Source organism: Mytilus californianus, unplaced genomic scaffold, assembly GCF_021869535.1.
Source record: "Mytilus californianus isolate M0D057914Y unplaced genomic scaffold, xbMytCali1.0.p SCAF_6, whole genome shotgun sequence".
Taxonomy (NCBI): domain Eukaryota; kingdom Metazoa; phylum Mollusca; class Bivalvia; order Mytilida; family Mytilidae; genus Mytilus; species Mytilus californianus.
The window spans coordinates 119199592-119213755 of NW_026262712.1; the positions used below are offsets into that span (position 1 = coordinate 119199592).

Below are 14164 nucleotides of genomic sequence, written 5' to 3' on the forward strand. Positions count from 1 at the left end.
CTCCTATTTATTTGTATTGTAGTCCTGTCATGTAATGTTGTCATTTTAATGTTATATTTAACATTGCCATAAAAGCGGGAGGTTTGGCATGCCACAAAACAAGGTTCAACCCACTATTTTTTTTCTTCAAATATCCTGAACCAAGTCAGGAAAATGGCCATTGTTATATTATAGTTCGTTTCTGTGTGTGTTACATTTTAATGTTGTGTTTCTGTTGTGTCGTAGTTCTCCTCTTATATTTGATGTGTTTCCCTCAATTTTAGTTTGTAACCCGGATTTGTTTTTTTCTCAATCGATTTATGAATTTCGAACAGCGGTATACTACTGTTGCCTTTATTTGGAGCAACCAAGTCAAAAACAACATCGCAACCGCAAACAAATATCCAACCAACAAACACTTTAAACTCGTAACGACAAACACCTTCAACTTTCAACAACAATACACTATCACGTCGATAATAACTAATTCCACGTGTCTTGTTGTATTGAAAACTCTTTCAGGGTTTTTTTTTACAATTTCAATTAGAAAAAAACAAATCCAAGACTATATATTATTTACGTTATCTAATATAATAGAATGTTCTTACCGTATACATGGTATAGTTAGGCGAATTGTAAATATTTATTTATAGAAGTTTTATTTTCAAAACAGTATCAAATTACATTCGTGGTTCAATACAAAGGTCAAATGAAATTTAAAAAAAATGCTTTGACGTACTACAAGTAAACACTCAATGTTTGTATTGAAAGGATAGGATATAGTGGAAGGTGGGTAAGGTTGTCCTCCGAGAGAATTTTCTCTGCTAATTATATGAAAAAAAAGGCAATAGTAGTATACCGCTGTTCGAAGCTCATAAATCGATAGAGATAAAAACACCTAGCATACATTTGGTGGATGAAAGACAATCAGATGAAAGATCAGACAACGGCCTGATTTTATCAATACAAAAACACAGAAAAACAATTTAAATAGACAGTGTTATGAGATTGTAATTATTATTGTCTTTTGTTGGCTACAATTTAAAGGTGATATCTGGCTGTAACAACAGCAACTAACGACAACATAAGAAAAAATACAAAAATCAGCTATGCCGTGTTATCATGAATAATAGAAAAAATTCCTAAGCTTCTGATTATTTGAAATAAAAAAAAACTTACATTCATGTCTTTTGGTCTCTAAGTATAAAGTAAAATCACAAAAAAAAACTGAACTCAGAAGAAAATTCAAAAAGTAAGTCCGTAATCAAATTCCAAAATCAAAAGTATGCCACATCTTCTTTTATACTAATCATTCAATCTTTTCTGTCTAATGTTGATCTAATATATTAATCGAGAATTTAAAACGTAAAAGGTTTTGCATTAACAATGATGAGCTTAAAAATAAAAGTAATGACTATACATGGGAATGTAATGCTAAATTGGGAGAGTGTACAGTACATAATTGTTTTCAGGTCAGATAATACATTTTGATATACACAAATTAGAAGCAATAGTTTAACAAAACTTTATTGTTAATTATTCTAAAAAATTGCTCCTAAAAACAAAACCAAATAGCAAATATCATTGACCTGTCATGCATTATAACTGAAGAATAAATCCCAAAAAATAAACGTTGCAGTACCCTTACCGAAAAATAAGCCCTGTGGCAAACATTTGCCGCAAGTTTGCAGCAAACATTTGCTGCAAACTTGCCGCAACCATTTTACCATGCAAATGAAGGTTGCGGCAAGCTTGCTGCAAACATAATTATGTAAATTAGATTTGCCGCAAACTTGCCGCAATTGTTTGCTGCAAACTTGCGGCAATTGTTTTCTACAAACTTGCGGCTAACTTGCAGGAACTACACATATACCAATGCCATGTGTGTAGACACATTCAATTTATCTCTTTCAAATTACACATCAAAATTTTAAAAAAGAACTTCCTGCCTGTATACAAACACTGTCATTGAAAGAATACTTGCACACTTATGAGATTAAAGGAAATACATACATGCATTTCATTTTTGAAAAAGGGAGCGGGGGTCATTCTTAAATGACATCATATACCGGTATTAAGAAATAAAAAAGGATAGATCTCTAATGTGTATTGATCATAAAGCTTTTTTAAGGTAATAATTCCATTACAGAATTGAACTTAACTTTATTAAACAGTATACATTTAATCAATTACAAAATTCAAACTTATAATAGCTAGAGTATTTCAAACACATAGTTGTTATGCTGGTGACTTTAATTATTTTATTAAACCAGTTTTATGAATAATTTGTACTTACAAAACTACATACTGAATATCCTATATTATTGAACCAAAATGCCTCCTTGATCTCTTATATGTAACATGTATCAAACACAATCAACATGACCTAGCCCACAATTTCAAATTGTTAGCTTTTCAGGAAGTGCCAACTAGGCATGCCCAGTCAATATTGTGTAATTCTTGCAATGTTCTGGCAAACATATAGAATGGTCAAAGTTTTCTGCAATTTTGCGGCAAACATATAGAATGGTCAAAGTTTTCTGCAATCTTGCGGCAAACATTCTTTATTATCTAAACTTTCTTGCAATCTTACTGCAAACATTAATGTTTCTGTAAACTTGCCGCTAGCTTGCAGCAAAAAGCTGCAATGTTTGCGGGAAGTTTGCAGCAAGCGGCAAACATCTGCAAACACTATTTTCTGTGTTCCTGCAAACTTTTTGTTTGCCGCAAACTTGCAGCAAGTCTGCTGCAAATTTGCAGCAAACATTTCAGTTCTATAAGGGTACATAATTGTTTTCAGGTCAGATAATACATTTTGATATACACAAATTAGAAGCAATGGTTTAACAAAACGTTATTGTTAATTATTCTAAAAAATTACTCCAAAAAAACAAAACCAAATAGCAAATATTATTGACCTGTCATGCATTATTACTGAAGAATAAATCCCAAAAAATAAACTTTGCCTTACAAATCGAGTGTTATAATAGGGTCACACACATAAAACGAACATACTAAAGAGGACTTCAATAAACTTTAGTCAAAATAGAAACTAAATAGCCATGAATAAAGATACACGATGAAAAAACAATTTTCGTTTAAAAAATATTATACAGAAGATAGACACATAGCAAACCAAATCCCACCATAAATTACGGGAGATGCTGATGTTCTGTAAGGATCCTACTTTACTATCATCTCATATGCTGCTACTCGAACAGGTAAATATCCAGAAAAAGCCGACGAACCTTGTCTGACAGACATGTTAATCTTGCAATAAAAAAATCAATGCGATTCCCTTTAGTTTTTGTTTGTTACCTTGATTTGACTTTTTCGAATCGATTGACGCAGTTTGAACATCGGTAAACTATTGTTTCCTTGATTGACGTGTTAAATAAATGTTTACCATTGAGTACTGAGAGTCGAGAGTCTAGAGTTTAGACATTTCAATAGAGGATCGTCTCAAAAGTACCAATCTCATTATTAATTGACTCAGTACATTAATAGCTTTTATAACATTGCTTTTTATCTGCTTGCATGGTTGGTTGGTTAATAATATATATAATATGAAGTAACAAGTTCTGCATATCAAGGGGTTGATTGTTCGGTGTATTAATATGATTGATTGATTGACTGTTTGCATAACGTGAAGAGACGCATATTTCATTTTGACCAATTCATTAAATCGATTGTGTAACATCCAGTTACAAGTATTGAACGAACATTCGTTACTCAAAGAGACAAGTTAAATGGCCACCTCCTACAAAAAAGAAACAGGACGGGGACCACTTCTTTGACTAAAAATACACGGAGATGGGCCTTAAGGAAAATACAAGAAAATTTTCAGATTCTTATACATGTTGTAGAAACGTAATACAACAAAAAAACAAAAGTTTAGATCCAGGTCAGATTTTAATTGCATTTGAAACTAATATGCACACACATAAATAAAACATAGATTTCGAGGAGCCCTAGAAACAAATTTATAAAGCAAGCGTCAAGGATATATTTTGAGTGTTAATCCTTGTATGTTCATATTGAAATTTAAACAGAAAGTTGCAGGGATATGTTTTGGAAATGAAAAAAGAGATTGATCAAGGCTCTACCTCTTTTTTCCTCTTGTCAATCAATCAACATGTCAATCAATCAACTTATCTACCAACCAGGCAAATCAACCGGTCTTTATGGCGACATTGCCACTTCATGTTTCGCACACATTTTATCAACGTACGATCTAACAAACTAATAATCCTATCTGAAAAGGTGAATAGAACTTTGAATTCATTCACAACGTTTTTGTATTTATTCGAAAAAATTAAAAATAACAAAAATACCGAACTCCAAGGAAAATTCCAAACGGAAAGTCCCTTATCAAAGGAAAAAATAAAAAGCTCAAACACATCAAACGAATGGAAAACAACTGTCCTATTCCTGACTTGGTACAGGCATTTCCTTATGTAAAAAATGGTGGATTAAACCTGGTTTTATAGCTTGCTAAATCTCTCGCTTGCATGACAGTCACATAGAATTCCATTACATCGAAGAGATGATAAAAAAGGTATAAGTGTGTCCAGTAAAACAATAATTAAACTAATACTTTGATTCTCGACTCTCGATTGTTAACAATAAACATAAATCTTACATGTCTAAAAAAAAGTAAAATGACAAAAATACCGAACTCCTAGGAAAATTAAAAAAAGTCCCTTATCAAATGGCAAAATCAAAAGCTCAAACACATCAAACGAATGGAAAACAGCTGTCATATTCCTGACTTGGTACAGGCATTTCCTTATGTAGAAAATGGTTGATTGAACCTAGTTTTATAGCTAGCTAAAACCTTTCACTTGTATGAGAGTCATATAAACAAACAGACATAATAGGTAAAAATGTCAAAAATTGGGGAACAGCAGTCAACATTGTTTTATACTATTAATCACTATAAGTAAAATAACTATTTCCACAAAGAATTAGGAAATGGCATATAGACACTCTATAGACAAAGTGCATAAGTAAAAATGAAAGACAAGAATACAAAAATCACCATAGCACAACAACACAATGGCGGGATGTATAAATACCTAGCCACGCCAAAAGTATATACCAAAAATGGACAAAACAGTAAAGGTTAAAAATTTACAAAGACAAATAAAAATAACACTTAAACAAGTAATTAAGATGATAAACAAAGTCAGTACCTAGAATCTATACTTATATATAAGACCATCATATATTATTTGTGAAGTTGATACGGAATGTTTATCAGCAAAGTCTTGGTATCTTCCGATGAATTTTTTTAGAAAAAGGATGAGACGTTCTTTGACACAAGCCTGGTTCATCAACTTTCTGCTCAGACATTGGTGACGTTTTATAAAGTCTGAGTATACCTAACAAGGTTGTCATATTTTCATTATAGATGCTATCAGATAACAACAGTTTTAACAAACATTAAACCATAAAAATGAAATCAAGGGCAACGGACATATTTCAAATAAACATTTCAAATCATAAGGCATTTGTATAACATATATGTATCGAGCTCTTTCAGGCAATATGGGTGACAGATTAGGATCCATATTTCTAACGTTTTGCCCCTTTAGTCACAGGCGAGATAACAATGGGATAATGCCAAAAGAATGTTGTAAGAAATAATAATCAAACAAGAAAGGGGCAGAAAATACCAAGGGGATATTCATACTCCTACATGGAAGAGAAACTGATAACGCCATGGCAAAAGACTGAAAAAGACCAAAAAAGTCCATGAAACACTACCTACTAGACTGAGCAACAAAAAAACGTCAAAAACCGGGGTTGGACTCACGCGTTCCGGAAGAATGAATAATTCCTGTTTTATATAGAGCATCCGCCGTGTTGACAAAGCCAGAAATAAGTCTCATTCTGTGATGTCCCAATCAAGGAAAAGAGAACGGAATTGTGGTTACGACGGGTAGCAACATATCCATGGTTACCATTGACAAAGATATTTCATAACTGCCATTCAACACGTGATGGGGTCCGTCAATATTTTTAAGGAATTATTGGTTCAATAGATTCTTATAAGCAGCAATCCTCACTTTAAGACATCATGATACGAAACGCAAACTCTTGAATGTCCTATCAACTGGGAAATTAATACTCCGTATGCTGACGCTGATGGACTCTTGCTACATTGAAATGAAAAGTTCACAATTAGGAAACTGAATTCACACAAGGCATTTTTAAGATTTCGTTTTATTTTCGTTTTAGGAATTTTCTTCTTTAACACTTAAGCCACAAAGTTTTAATAAATTTACAAAACGGACAGAGTTATTACTTGTCCATATGACTAATTTTAAAGTTTTTTGTTGAAATTTGTTTTATGTTGATGGTATTTTGAGTGAGCATTTTTGATATAATTATTGAATTATCAATACATAATTTTCTAATCTTTGCTTTTCAAAAATATTCATTTCAGTTGCATTTCAATATGCAGATTCAAATGACAAATATATTCTCCAACAGTCTACATAAATGAGAGGCGAAAGATATCAAAGGGACATTCAAAAACATAAGTCGAAAATAAACTGACAAAACCATGGCTGAAAAAGAAAAGACCAAAAGACAAACAACAGTACACAAAATACAACACAGAAAACTACAAAAGAAAAGATTAAAATCAAATATATCCCCTTTTTTGTTGAATAGATATGGTTAATGCAAGCCTGAATTATAACTATTGTTAATGTTAGCTAAATATATCACAGAGAATTATGTCAATATTCATTTCCAATTACCGATGGTTAATGCAATGATACTGCATCTTAAGGTATATAGTATTATTATTTATCAAATAACTCATAACTAAACGTGTCTTCTTAAATAAAGAGAAAATGAATTTTGAACAAAATATTACTTCTATTTCACATTTTTCAGATAAGTTCTCTTTGACTTATATAAAATTATCCTAGCTTTACCTTGATTTATGATCTATTCACCGCACGCAGGTAAGGGGAATATATAAATAAAAGTTATATGAATACAGGTATACTAAAGGATTTACAGAGGAAAGAGTAAGGAGTATTAAACATTTGTCAGGATAAATACTCAAATCTAAAGAAAAGGTAAGTGTTTTAATTTTTGTTCAATAGTACTTGATGTAGTTGAACAAATGTTGATATTGAATTTCAAAAAACCAAGATCAATCATAATAAACTCATCATCGATACAAGGAGTAAATTTTTTCATACTTTTTCTTGCAGTCCATCCAAAACTGAATTACAGCTTATGTTAGTAAGAATTTTGTTATCCCTCCAATGGTTTGTCAAGTTTATCTATTAAATTCTGTGAACAGTGGGGTGTACCTGCAGTTATGCAAAATTTAAACCAAAAGCAGAAAGAAACACAATACCCTAGATTGAAACAAATACTGACTGTATGTGAGCCAAAATAGTGTAGTATTCGCTGAGCATCATAATAACCTCATCCCGAAATATACTAACAGCTATGAAAAGACACAGTTTATCAATAGTGTTTAAAAAAATGCTGCATAATAACATGCAAGAACTGTTCAAACACATGACCCAAATTTGCTGCAAATATTAGCTGTAAAAGGTAACACTGGTCCCATTTTGGTATAACATGCCTTTCATTTAAACAACGTCAAGAACTAGATATTTATTAAATTGTACGTATACGGGACAATAACATATTGAATCACTCTGAATAAGACGACTAGTTTTAAATATCGATGAATGGTATAATGACATTACTTTGACTGTAATTGAAATCTGAGAAATTTCAATTGACAAAACAAAACAAATTTGTAAATCTGTAATAGTCTACGTTTACCCTCATGCAGCAATAGTTTTCATTACTAAATTAACAAATCTTTTTTAACAAATTGCGTTATACATGAGTCCAGCTTCTATGTGTTACAAATTTTTTTTCTTGAAGTTTACTTTTATATCTTGCAGATATCATCATGAGTAGAATTATACTGAAGCCACCGTACGTTCATATGTCTGATCCAATATTGACAACGATCTTAGAAATAGACACAACATAAAAACACAAAGATGTCTAGAAATAACTTTCACTGGCAAATGCAAAATATATATATTTATATATCTATATATATATATATATATATAAGTCTGAAAATTACACCCAACAGTGTTAGAATTAGACTTTTATGCTGACAAATTTTTGTCCCTCAACGGGATTCGAACTCACACCTTTGATACACTACAGCACCAATCGCTTAGCCTCATGTCCAGCGCTCTAGACCACACGACCACATCCGCTATATTAAAATATAACTTCAATAGTCGTAGTGTTACCTTGTCACGTAAGGCGAATCTAGAGATAGACATAAGACATGTGTTTTAAGCGTGTGAAGATGTTATATTATTATTAAATACACAATGTATTTGTTATTTGTCAGCAATCTAACTCAACAATATATATATATATAAACAAGTCTAAATTGAAAACAACGTTCAAACCTATGATTGCGTTGGATAAAAACCGCAATTTTTATACGTGTGCATGCAAAACAAATGTCTTGGTAGAGTGGTCTAAATACAGCACAAACAACATATATATATATATAAAACATATAACTGAATAATTGATAACCTGAAAAATATGGCAATATTTCCTGGAATCAACCAGTTAAATAATAAAAGAGGGATGGCCAAGTCAAGGACAAAAACCTCTCTTGAGTGTAAAGCAAATGATATTCTCCTTACACCAGAAAACATTTAATATATCAAAGATACATTTAGAGAGTTTAAGATGAACCTTCGCTGGTTAGAAGTTAGGAATTCGGGAGAGAAAAAGAGAAAAGTGTTAAGTGACATGAAGATAAAAATGGAAAATATTATTCTGTTTCCAGATAGCCATACCCTACCAGAATATTAACAGATTTTAAATTGCGATTATCCAATTCCAACACTTTTGTTTTGTGTAGTTATTGATCATATACTCGTTACATCAGGGCAGGAAAATAGCACGCATATTTTAGATATAATACCTTTAATACTACAGAGACAGAGAATGAATCATTATTCATTTTTCCATTATTACCTTGACATGTATTTTATGTATGCCATAAAAGCGGGAGGTTTGGCATGCCACAAATCCAGGTTCAACCCACCATTTTTGTCTTAAAATGTCCTGTACCAAGTCAGGAAAATGGCCATTGTTATATTATAGTTCGTTTCTGTGTGTGTTACATTTTAATGTTGTGTTTTTGTTGTGTCGTTGTTCTCCTCTTATATTTGATGCGTTTCCCTCAGTTTTAGTTTGTAACACGGATTTGTTTTTATCTCTATCGATTTATGAGTTTCGAACAGCGGTATACTACTGTTGCCTTTATTTAAAGACATACCAAATGAAATCTTTACCAATATTCATTCTATCTGGAAATCAGCTCCTTCAACTGAACTTCAATTGAAACTGACTTACTGTGAAAGATTAATGGAAGCTAAACATTATAAAATTATTTTACAGCTCATTCATCGTAATGTTGATTACTTTATAAATAGTATTGAAGCGACAGAATTTGAAATGAGTATAAAATCTAAAACAATAATAGTGGTATTGTTACATATTTTACAACATCAAGTGTCTATAAGCAAGATTGAAAAACTGCAATCAATTCAAACAATACTATCTAGAATACTTAACACAAACCCTGCTGAAAGAGTTCTATTCAGGGGATTTTATAACTACATACTGACACTGGGCAACAAACAAATGCAATGTATTCCAAATTTAATCAATTTATTACAGCCTGCATATTTTCTGTGATGATGATTTAGGTTTGATGGTGATGATCATCCGTGCCGGTAGCAATAATATTTTATGAAGGTACTAGAAATCTGTTAGACCTTTTAATAAAATCTTGAACATGTTTGAAAATTAGGAGATTTTGTTCATTCGAAAGTTCAAGGTCTCCGCAAGTTAATAGTTTAGTATCAATAATAAAGTTTTCAGTAAGCCAATTAAGATTGTTAAGTAAAATTTCTCTACATGTAGTGTATTTTGGGCAAACTAAAAGAAAATGATGAACATCCTCAATATCAGACCCACACTGACACGAAGGATCCAGTATAATGTTAGCTTTGAAAAGGTCAGAGTTTGAAAATGAAGCGGAACATCGCAATTGAGTTAAAATAATATTCAGTTTCCTTGGACAGTACATATAATACGGCGCAACTCTACTCTGGACACTTTCAAGTTTTTCAATTTTTAAGTCAAGCTAATTCCATTCTCGTATAGTGGATGGAATAAAGATTCAGTGGTAAGGGAAAGTCTACAAAATGGAACAATGATATTTTGACCGTTTCGCAACGGATAGTTGGTTGTACTTTGTATACATGGGGGACAAGATTACACAGGTACTCAGGTGAATGTTTTTTATTTATATTATAAAACATCTGTAATTTTCTTTTTCTTCGTCTTTCTTATAAAGATTCCCAGCCAACCTCAGAGTACAGAGTATCAGTTTTAGTGAATATTGGTAGACCTGTTACAATGCTTGCGGCTTCCAATTGCAAGTTTTTTAATTTATTTGAATAATATCCCACAATTATCCCACACTTCCGTGGCATATTCAAAAATGAGTTTAATAAAAACTAGATAAAGTTTTTCTAAATTATTACGAGACAGTCGATATTTAAGTTTACGCAGAACATTAAGGTGTTTCTTTACACTTGTAATTATACTTTCAATATGATTGTTCCATTTTGCGTCACAACTAAAGGTAACTCCAAGGTGCTTATGCGAGGTATTTATAGGGATAGTTTTATCATTTAGGAAAAAGTTGAGATCTGGTTTCTCAATATTTGAAAATATCATAATTTCTGTTTTATCAGGATTAAATGACATAAGCCATTTAGTTGACCAAACATCCAGCTCTTTCAGGTCGTGGTCGATCACAGATTTAATCTGTTCACCATCGCTACCGGAATAACTGAATGAAGTGTCGTCTGCAAATAGCCTACACAGCGATGTAAGCTTATCAGCAATATCATTAATATATAAAACAAAGAGAAGTGGGCCCAAAACAGATCCCTGGGGTAAACCTGCTGACACATTACAAAAGGAGGAGGACGAATTATGCAGTACTACTCTTTGTTTCCTGTCATGCAGATAATCTTCAAACCACTGTAATAAGGTTCCATCAATACCATAGGCTTACAGTTTGTGAATAAGACCTATATGCCAAACTTTGTCAAAAGCTTTAGAGAAATCACAGAATACAAAACAGTTTATTTCTTTTTTTTCCAAGGAGTTTAAGATGCAGTTGTATATTTCTAAAAGTTGATGAACAGTTGAGTTTTTGGGAAGAAATCCGGATTGATATTCATATATTAATTTGTTAGCATGTAGATGATTATACAAGTGCTTAAAAACAACTCTTTCCATTACTTTTCCAACACAACTAATAAGAGAAATTGGTCTGTAATTTGAAGTCAAGGATGAATCCCCTTTTTTAAAATAGGTATTAAATTAGCTATTTTCCAAATGGTTGGATATTTGCCTCCTCGTAAAGATTTATTAAATATAATATTGAGTGGAACTGCTACCTTTTCTGGTCACAACTTAAGCATTTTATGGCTGATCACATCAAGGCCTGATGCCTTGTTTGGATCTTATATCTGAATAATATCTATGATTTCTTCTGTATCTATTTGGATATTTGCCTTCTCGTAAAGATTTATTGAATATAATGTTTAGCGGAACTGCAACCTTTTCCGGACACAACTTAAGCATTTTATGGCTGATCATATCAAGGCCTGATGCCTTGTTTGGATCTAATATCTGGATAATATCTATGATTTCTTGTGTATTTATTTTGATTTTCGAAAATTTACTATCAGTTTTTGTTTTAAATTCGGGTAAATTTACATGTTCTCCATCAAGTTTTGAATCATACTAAAATATTTGTTTAATAAGCTGCATTTTTCCTCATCTTCATATACGACATCATTTAGTCCATTGTCATTTATAATATTTTGGAGAGGGGGTATGTTTTCCAAATTTTTATTTGATTTAATCAACATTTTCATAAGTTTCCAATACGTTTTTGAGTTCGGGGAGTTTTCTAGTATAATACTGTCCAAATTTGTTTCAAACTTTTCTTTGGCTATTTTTCATATTATTTACTTTATTTCTCTGTTGCTTGTACCTCAAAATATCGTTTTCAATCTTGGATTTAACTGCCTTTTTTCTTAATAGGTCTCGAATTCGAGTTTCTCGTCTTATGTCGTTATTGAAACAGTATTTGTCGTTATGTCTTACAGTTATTAGTTTAGTAGGGATACACTCTTTGGCTATTTTCAGAAATTTTATTGTAAATATTTCACACAACTCGTTGATGTTTTTAGTGTCCGGAAGCACTGTGTTCCAGTCTATTTCGTCTAACTTCTCCGCAAATTTTGATTTATTAGCCCTATCATAAAGCCATATTTCTCTTTTAAAAGATTTAAAACCGGACATTGGACATTCGAGAAATGCAATAGGTGCATCATGATCACTAATATCGGATGGGGTTATTAGAACATTAGAAAAGAAACATGTCATAGAGTCACTTATTATAATCGGATCCATCAAAGTGCTACTATGGTCTGTTATTCTTGTAGGTAACTTAATTACAATGGTTAGATTGAACAAATTTAATGTGTCAATCAGTTTGTTGTTGTGCGCTGTAAGTAAGTCAGAGTTCAAATCGCCCGTAATAACCATCCTCTCATTGACCTGTAATCCCATTCCAATTGCATGATTTAAACGTGTCCAGTAGTTATTATCTGAATTAGGCGATCGATAAGTGTGACATAATAAAAATGTTTGGCCTTTAACATGGATATTTACAAAAAGGGATTCATCGTCTATTGTTTCGAGTGCATAAATGCTATTTCTATCTTTTCTTACGATATTTGAAGAGAAAGAGTCTAGTTGTATGTTGTCATCAGCGATGTTGGGATCTAAGTGCGTTTCTGTCAATGTTACAATATCAAATTCGTCACAAAAATTATTTAGAAATGCTAGTTTATTTCTGACGGGTCTAATATTCAGACTACAAATGGAAATAAAATTTCTGATGTATTTGTGTCGTTAAATGACGGTGTATTCGATTCGTTACCAAGATTTGGACCTGGGTTTGTTTCAACATTTCCAATTATGAGGATAAAATGAAGTACATACAACAAAAAATAATGTCTGATCTTGGACTTACTGTTTGTAAAACCGAGAGATTGAAGACGAGGAAACTGCAGCGTAAGTTAGTAAAACGTATACCTGAATAGGAATCAATTTTTATACGTGCTAAAGGTTCACAGTATTTTCTTCTGTTATTAAATATCCCTACAGCAGCCCTGTAATCTCGAACGCATCATCTTCACAGGAAAACACAACAAAATAAAACAAAAAAGATACAAAAAATAATTTGGACAGTATAAAAGCATGAGAAGAGAGTCTGGTATATATGGAAGTCATGATCGTTGAATGAAAATGGGATTCTGTGATATTGAAAAAATTTAATATTAAACTTACAGGGAAAAACTAGACAAAAAAAATTAAATTGGAACTGTCATGATATTAAATAAGGCACTTAGTATGAATGCCAATGAGAAAACTATACACGATAGAGTTCAAACTATTAGACTTGGAAGTAAACAAGTTTTGGATTACAAGTTTGGTAGCCAGAACACATATTTAATTAGCCAGAGGGATGGAATATAGACGTTTCTTTAAAATCTATCGTTATTTTTTGTAGTTTTATAGCTATCATTGTTGTTATCAGTATTAACTAAAACTTCCATATATGCTATTGGTTTTACATCTAAATCAAACATTACAAAAAACAGCAAAGACAATAAACATTAAAGTACAAATTACCACAGCATACACAATAAACATATACATTGACAACCGAACAGGAATACAATACAAAAGGTCAAGGCAAATGGCTCATATAATATTGACAAATTGTTATGCTTGAGAGAATAACAAATTTCATCTTGCACTACAGCTGTTCTTTACGTTTTGTTTTTTTATTCATTCTCAAATTATGCATTTATTAAATACTGATACACTGCTTTGGTGAGCTATCCGTCGATAGGTATTTAAATTAATCATTTGTGTAGAGTTCGGTACGATTATTTACTGGATTTCGACAGTGTACACCAATATATTACATGTT

The 14164-nt window shown here is 31.8% G+C and overlaps 1 long non-coding RNA gene across 1 annotated transcript; it reads left to right on the top strand.

Annotated features, from left to right (window-relative positions):
- The first annotated feature begins 6966 nt into the window (after nt 1-6966).
- LOC127704579 (uncharacterized) lies at nt 6967-10408 on the top strand. The gene is made up of 2 exons (XR_007983393.1): nt 6967-7076; nt 7929-10408. It is a non-coding gene; the product is annotated as an uncharacterized LOC127704579 (long non-coding RNA).
- The last annotated feature ends 3756 nt before the right edge of the window (nt 10409-14164 follow it).